We start from the raw sequence: 8,334 nt of genomic DNA, 5'->3' as shown, positions 1-8,334 counted from the left end.
TGGAGTTGGTCGTATTAACAGAGACTTTAGATAGTATTTACTTAGTTTAGATAGAGAATATAGAAATGTGTAGGGTAGTTTAGTTATATATAATAAGGGACAGTAAGAAACTTGTATTGTACGGTTATTTTCTTCTGTTTGGTTACTTCTTAAAAAATTGAAGTGAATTCTATTGGATACTGCTGGAAAGGATTTGACTTTAGTCATTTCTTATTTACTTTGTGAACTCATTTGTGAATGTATACGTTCTACTCCTGGAGTATATATTTGATTGGCATTCGATATACAGTATCTTGATTGAATAGTACTTTGAATGAAATTCATATTTTATTAAAACTGAAGGAATTTGTATACTTGTGTATGTTCTTAATTTCATCGATTAACGTAACGTGTGTGGTGTCAGAAGAAATAAAGATTTCCTGTTGAAAATGCAAGAAAACAAACGGGGATGCAGGGGCGTAGCTGGGCCCTTAATTAAGTGGATTCACGACTATGTATACAAGGTGCATTTGGCTTCATATTGGTACAATTTTATTTTATTTATAAAAATTAAGTGGATTCAGGCAGCTATACGTGACTGGGATGGGAAGTTTGCAAGTCTTTCCCGAAAATTTATTTTTAAGATCGTCATTTTTCATTGTTTACGATTTCTATTTGTTCATCAATCCCAGCGACCCATATTCATTTGCCTGCCTACAGCAAAACACCAAGCATGTCTGTTTACATGTGTGCATCGATAGCACTAACACATGCACACATATGCATATGTAAAAGGGACAGGTTTCTGCTTTTAATTGAATTTTAACCCTACGTGCTTTGCAGGGTTTAATCATTCGAATCACAAAGGTTAATCACGGCCTAATTATCAAACAAAACATCAAAATATAAAACTAATACCAAAACCAACTGAAATATTACTTTAAAGTTATTCAAAATATCAGCAACCTAGTTATATGCTTGCCAATAATGGATGCAACGATTTTGACAATGCTCCACTAGCTTCTCTTTGGACTCGATATCTATCGTGATGAGGCCCCATACTCCAAACAAATATGATTCCTCAAAACGAATATCCTCCTTTCTTGTAAACAACTGAAGACATTGCATTGGAATCAAATGAAATTGTCAGTGAAATTCTCTAAATCATTGAAAATAGCATGCAATTGAAATTATATCCAGTCTTACCACGTTGAACCTAATGTGTGTAATATAAACTGGATCTGTTGCGCAATCGCATTTGATTAAATTGAAACGAGTCCAGGATTTAAAAGCTATTTTTAAAGGAAAAGCTTATGGAAAATGACAACATGTGAAATCAGATTGCAAACTATACACATTTGTCTCCTAATTTAATGTTGGGTAGAGGGATTCAACCAACAGGTTATAACACTTGTTGACCCTAGGTTAGTTGACTTATTGTGTCATTCTGACATACTTTTCTTCATGTCTTAAAATCTTATCTTCCACAAAATGTGAAATCTAATCTTGAACCAGTGACCTTCACCTTTACATGACCACAGGTCAGTTGGTTCTCAATTTGTTTCTTATAAACTTTGCTTCATAATTCCCTTAATGCCATTACAAAATATTAATCAGACGACTAATATTGAAGTTATCAATTTGACCATACATATCTATTAAGTAGTAAGTCTATTCAGTAACAGTGATCTCATAGTTGACATTTTGACCACAGATTCAATCCCACTTTGTATCATTCATCACTTCTCACTCGAGTTTTGACAGGAAGCCAACTTCCGGACAAACAGACAGACGACGGAGACAAATACATTGATCACCAGTTTCACCGGCAGGTGCCTAAATAAATGTTCTTCACTTGAGGTTAGCTGCTATACATCTAAAAAAATTGGCACAACATGCAATGAAAGCCTTGAACACAATTTTAAATTCCAAGAAACTTTGCTGTCATGAAAACGTTTTGATTGTCAAACAAGATTAAAACCTCCTGCCCATTTTATTGCTTTTGTAATTGTATCCTGAAACTCGTCAGGATCATCGAAACCACGCCATATTGTTAATATAAGGGCACAGGTGTGGGCTGTTGGAAATTGTTTAGTGCTTCCAAAGGACACTTCCAGAGATTTTTCAAATCCTAGTGGAGGAATGCTTGCTGCTCCAGTCCAAAAGGATAACACCTCGTCTAATGAAATCCCTGTGGATCCCCCTGAGAGAAAAAAATAAAGATACTACTGTCACAGATCTAATTTTCTAATACATGTATCAATGGCTACATAAATATCATAAAAAACATTTTGCAGAATACAGGGCATGTGATACTTATATAGAAATCTTTCAAACAATACAAACATACCCTCAATGTTTCATTGCTTAAAGATCATCAGTTCATTAAACACATTCCTGTTTTGCAGCTGAACATACAGATCAACTATACGCTGCAATGCAATATAATCATTTAAATATTGAGCAGCTCGGATTAAGTTTTCAATTTATAGCTTGAATTTTAAAGCTGGTGAAAGTTTGTATTCTGAAACACATTTTGGTCTGGCAGAATATTCTACACTAAAATCTATATGCCATTATAGATGCAAATGGTATGTGTTCATAATGTAAATTACCCTCTGAATAGGCAAGAAAAGCTTCTAGACAATACGAAGCCTGTTCCTCCTGCCTCTTATTGTTGGATCCATCAGGACTCCAGTTCACCTTGTAAAGCTCCCTGATGTCTCTGAACCGTAGAGCTTTGCTGTTCTGGGTGAAGAGTTGAAGAAAAGACTTTGGGGCCAGTTGGACTGCATCGAGCAGTCTTCCCACTTTGTTCAATCCATTCCTGAACTGAACAAATTCTGACTGGACTCTGAAATGTAATAGACACATTGATACATGTGCATATTTCTGCTGTATGCCTATACAAGGTCAATATATATGTATGTTACTATCCATGTAAGGAAACTATGGTGGATTATATTCACTTTGGGGTGGGACGCCGACATGGACGCAAGCAGTGGGGTACAGCATTAGCTCAGGGTTACTCATAACAAGTGAGCTAATATTAATAGTATTACCAAGGGCAATAACTCTAGATTACTTTTGAATCATTTCCATTTTCAAACTCGAAGATCTTGTCAATATATATCAACATACAAAGGTTATTGTTGACAGACAGACCAACGCTGGAAGCCACGGTATGGCATAAGGTCACATTGGTCCTTTAGACCAGGTGAGCTAAAAATTCAAGAACTTATAGCGTATGAATTTTGATAGAAATTATGTTGAATTTTAGGAAAATTATAATTGCCTCTCTTGTCTACAGTTGACCATGCCTGACACAAGTTCTTACCAAGGACTCTATACACACTGACTTTCAAAATGAATTGAACTAACCGCACATGAGTAACCCGACATCCCTGAAACTTCATGTGTGAAAAATTATCTTCCTTTTTGAATAGTGTTCAGTTTGATCAATATCACTCAAGGGTTGAAGCACTGTCAACTTTTGGCGTTATGTACGTACAGAGAGCTGATGAGGAAAACCATAGTCTTCCCCCTTCCGCAGCTTCACTGTTTACCATGGACTTTATAATATTTGAATCATCAGAATTATTTTGCATTTTTTTTTTAATTTAGCTGGAAAACATTTGGCTCTGACTTACCGGTAGAAAATTTAATTTTTTTTGAGGATGTCCATTAGTTGTTGTTTTTTCTCAAAATGTCTAAAATTAGAGATAGACAAACTCTGTTCCAAGCACCAGTCACTGATTTTATCCAGTTGATTGTGGTACTGCTTTTCATCAAGTGCATTCTGCAGCTAAATAGAAAGAAAAAACATTATTTATGTAAGAACGTTTTATAGCACACCACTCAATGTACCTATACTGGCAAAATCATATTTTTTTTATATTTATTATACTCCAGTATCAGTGTTCTAGAAATGGTTTTCAAGGATGACGTTCAACAAAGTTCGAATTTAAGGTAATCATACTACAATATTCACATGTTCAGGTGGAATGAATATGCACATAAAGTAAATTTGAAGTCCCCGCCAGCATGAAGAAGATATTGATGAGGATGAAGGTTATTCAAATTATAAAAGAAGTAGATGATTTTCTGACGAAAATTGACTTATCCCAATTTGTACATTTATTTGCTTAAAAAAAGAAGAAAGTGTTGCTTAACCCAGTATACTACATTGTTAAATGAACCAAGTATACTGATTTATTATGTAGATCATATCAACTCACCAGAATTAATTTCTCTCTGGTTTCCCAGTCGAAGATACAATCCTCCAACAAGGGCAATGTTTCTGTCTCCATAGCAACCTCTCGATGTCGTTCTAGGAAATCTATTCCTAAGATAAGCTCATCAGCTATATTAGCTACCAGGAGATCAATTTTAAAGTTTGAATCCCCAATGCTCATATGCACATCGGACGCCTGTTGAGCTTCAAGAAGAGACTGTTGCCCTACACCCTTTAGACCATATCGGCCGACAGATTGTTTGTCGGGCAGCAACTGTTTAAATATGCTCCGATTAATTATAGAGGCCTGAGCTGCAGTGTCTACTACAGCGGGTATGACGCGAAGCCCAACCACGACATTCAGTATCATAGTCCTAGGACCGCCCTCTATCATTAATCCCCTATACGCGACCTCTATATTCTCAACATCCTGGTCCTTCACCCCTACTTGTCTCACAACTGGCTGATGTGACGCCAAAGGAGATGGCCTGCTATTGTCATCAGGGAGGGTCGCTGATCGGCCTACATCTGCGACCCTTTGAAGTTTAAATTCTTCCTGGCAGCTGATGGGGAAGGGGAGCGAGATCTATCAGCAACACAGGAGGCCTTCACAGGACAATCCTTGACAAAATGGCCCTCTTTATTACAAAAGAAACACACCGAGAGCTTCTTCGATGGTGAACCCTGGACAGACTGACCTCTACCTGTATTCCCAGGAATACCCAACTTCCGGAGCTCCTCCTTTATATCATGGATGTCACACTCAGTCCGCCGCATACGCTCCTCCAGTCCCAACCCTAGACGTGCCTGTGACCTATCAACGTTGTGAACGACCCTAGCCAACAACTCGTGGTTGATGTTCTCCTCATCAAAAGAAACTCTTTTGATTTCTGTCCTGGATTTGCTACAAAAATAATCTTCTGGTTCGTCATTGCGCTCCGGACATACTTGACTGCTTCATCCAATGATCGAGGATTCTTCTCTATTGCGGAAAATGCAGCATGTTTATCTTGAACACCCCTCAGGAAGGCATCTATTGCTAGAGTCTCAATTCCTTCTTCGGAAAAGTCAGCGTAACCCTCCGAAGCCAGTACCTGGGCCCTCTCAGCATACTCCTCAAGCGACTCCTCTGTGGACTGTCGGATATCCTGTAACTGCCTGCGCACAATGTGCGGAAGATCGGTTTTGCCAAATCTACTGTTCATCTTCTCACATAAAAGGGAAAAATTATTTTGTACAGACAGGGGCCGGGAGCTAAAAAACTTCAGAGCTTTCTCCCTAAGGTATTCAACCATCTTGTCCAATTTCTGTGCCTCTGACCACCTAAGTCGATTCGCGATATGCTGAAACTGGATCAAATACGGTTTCCATTCGCTCTTCCCGTCATAGGGCGGCACCTTCACCCTCAGGCTTTTTTCCACATCCTTTCCATCCGGCCTTACACTAGAATGGCTATTCCTGCTGCCTTGTGTCGCCTCCTCATTCCCAGCTGATCTGTGAGTCGGCCCACCATACTGATTGCTGGGAGCCACCTCTTCAATTTTATTAAGGATATCTGCCTGTAGCTTCACCTCTCGCTTCTTCTCTTCCTCTGCAAACATGGCTTCATAACGCCTACGTTGGTTTTCCACACGACTCTTATAATCGATCTCGGCGTCTTTGAGTTGCCTCCGAAATTCCTCTCTAGCCTCCCCCATTTCCCGCTTTTGCTGATCGATAACATTTTCCATCTTCTCTAGAGCCGCTCTCATGGTTTTGATGTCCGCGCTAGGTTCCCTCGGAACCCATTCCGACTCATCCAATGGGATAACTATAACCCCCGTCTTGAGCAAGGGATCCCAAATTGTGCTAGGCACCCCCTGTATCTGCTTGAGATCCGCCAGGGTTAGTTCCCCCAACTCCTCCCTTTTCTCTATAATAGCTCTAGCTCGTTTTTTTCCAATTTGGTGGATAGTACCAAGATCTGCCTCCGAAGCCGTATTGATATCCATAACTCCAATGAATAATACAACCTAATTCTCCTGAAAATTCCTATATATAAATATATGACGTACAGATATAATACAGCAGAGATATAGATCAAATGATTACCAAAAAACAAACTCCAAACCAAATATATGGACAATTTCCGTAGAGAGTGATATACGTGTAGATATCACTGGCCAGTAAGCACTTTTTTAATTCTAAAAATAGCCGTATTACCGTGCGCCGAGTAACGGCCCGGGGCTATTACACACTATAAACAGCTGTCACTGAACAGTAAGACTGTATCGACAGTGAAAATAAATTTGCCTATATCAACCCGTTAAAACTCTGACATATTGTGCAACAGCAGTCGGGTTTTCCCGACGTGGGTTCGTATCCCACTTCTGACACCAATGTTGTGCAAGATAGCCGTGAATATGCAATATCTGCTAGGATATAGTATATATATAATGCCGTGCAATACGGCGAGCCTACGGTCAGTCAGGTGCGGTGTGTGAAACACGTCCGTATACCAGAACAACCATATGTAGACTAACCTGGACGAGTGACGAGTACTTCCACACATCACCTTCGGGCGAGTTGTCCAGATATACCTACAGACTCGGACCACTGCAAACCAACTCGCCCCATAGAGTCACAACAGTACTATTCAACAGCCATCCCATACTGATAGTTCTAGTATGGGTTAGACTATATTATTTTCTATGGCAATTGAATAATTAATGCTAAATATTATGTGTTCCCTATATAAACTACAGTAAAATTTGCCCCTACCCGGGGGAAACCCGAGACCCCAGGGACAGGGTCATGAAATTCACAATTTGGTAAAAGACATAATAGGCCTATAAGAGCTTTCAATCTATGAAGAGTACCGTATTTGAATCCACTGTTTGGGAGCAGAGAAGATTTTTGAAATGCTAATTTAACTTTTTTGGCCTCGCCTCTCACTCTCAGCACGCAGGCCTCTGCGGGCAGTCAGTGCCAATATATGCATACATGTACTATTCAACAGTCATTTCAAACCGACAAATCTAACAAAGTATTTTTTACATCAATGAATCCTAAGGAAAAATATGACACGAACTAAATACACGGTATGACATCTTAAGTTTGATTTTAAAAATCAGTCCAGCCACGTGGACAGGTGGTCGAGTAGCCCGAATGATTCTGGTCGTTTTACTATGGCCAGATCGCAGTGAATACATTCCTTAGCTAGTAGTTACAACGAAGGTTGAAATACTTTCAATGCAAAGGTGTAATATGTAACAAATTATTGGTAAGGGTACTTACTTGTATTTCCAGAAGTTGAAGCCATCTTGTAAAGGCGCGCGGTGAAGCATCCTTCAGACGCTTTGGGTTAAATACGCATGTGAAATTATGGGAACGTCCTTACGCGAGGGAGCGAGAGTGCGAGGACGGCCGTTAATGACTAATCTCGCGTTCTCGCGTTCTCGACTTTAGGTCGAGAACGCGAGAATGCGAAAACGCGACGGCGAGGGAGCGAAATCGCGACGGCGAGAGTGCGAGATTAATCTCGCGTTTTCGCCGTCCCGTTTTCGCATTCTCGCCGTCGAGTTTTCGCATTCTCGCGTTTTCGCTCTTTCGCAATCTCGCGTTTTCGCTCCCTCGCCGTCGCGTTTTCGCATTCTCGCGTTCTCGACCTAAGGTCGAGAGTGCGAGAATGCGAGATTTGATACTTGGCCCTAACGAGCCACCATAGATATCACATTAAATTGTAAAAACAATAACAAATAATTAAGTGGCGGCCGCCAGATAATTAAGTGGCGGCCGCCAGATAATAAGCGGCGGCCGCCGGATAATTAAGTGGCGGCCGCCAGATAATTAAGTGGCGGCCGCCAGATAAAATAGTTTCGCATGCCATGAAAAATATACACCAATGTGAGCCTACTACGCTTCCGTAGTATCATTTGAGTCGGTACCGACATCGTAAGTATAGGTGATAATGGTAGGACCGCTTCACGACTGAGCGCTCCCAAGGCGGGGGGCTAGCCGCGGAGCTCGGTGGTCACGGATGACTGCTGTCCAGGTACAGTAGTTTACGGCTGACAGTGCGGGTATCGAGAATCGGGAATCTCGCAATATTCGTTCTGTCGTATATTTTTAGGCGATTTTTC

At 40.3% G+C, this 8,334-nt stretch overlaps 1 long non-coding RNA gene across 2 annotated transcripts; it reads right to left on the bottom strand.

Annotated features, from left to right (window-relative positions):
- Positions 1-1,606: 1,606 nt before the first annotated feature.
- Positions 1,607-7,556, bottom strand: LOC117320384. Of its 2 annotated transcripts, none has more exons than XR_004531023.1 (4): positions 7,490-7,556; positions 3,630-3,784; positions 2,595-2,833; positions 1,607-2,182 (listed from the first exon to the last, which is right to left on the bottom strand). It is a non-coding gene; the product is annotated as an uncharacterized LOC117320384 (long non-coding RNA). The 2 variants fall into 2 exon arrangements; XR_004531022.1 differs by lacking the exon at positions 7,490-7,556 and adding an exon at positions 4,218-4,303.
- Between the last annotated feature and the right edge of the window lie 778 nt (positions 7,557-8,334).

This window comes from Pecten maximus, unplaced genomic scaffold (genome assembly GCF_902652985.1).
Source record: "Pecten maximus unplaced genomic scaffold, xPecMax1.1, whole genome shotgun sequence".
NCBI lineage: Eukaryota > Metazoa > Mollusca > Bivalvia > Pectinida > Pectinidae > Pecten > Pecten maximus.
Note: the sequence above shows the minus strand (reverse complement) of the source record. Positions and strands in the feature narration are given on the sequence as shown.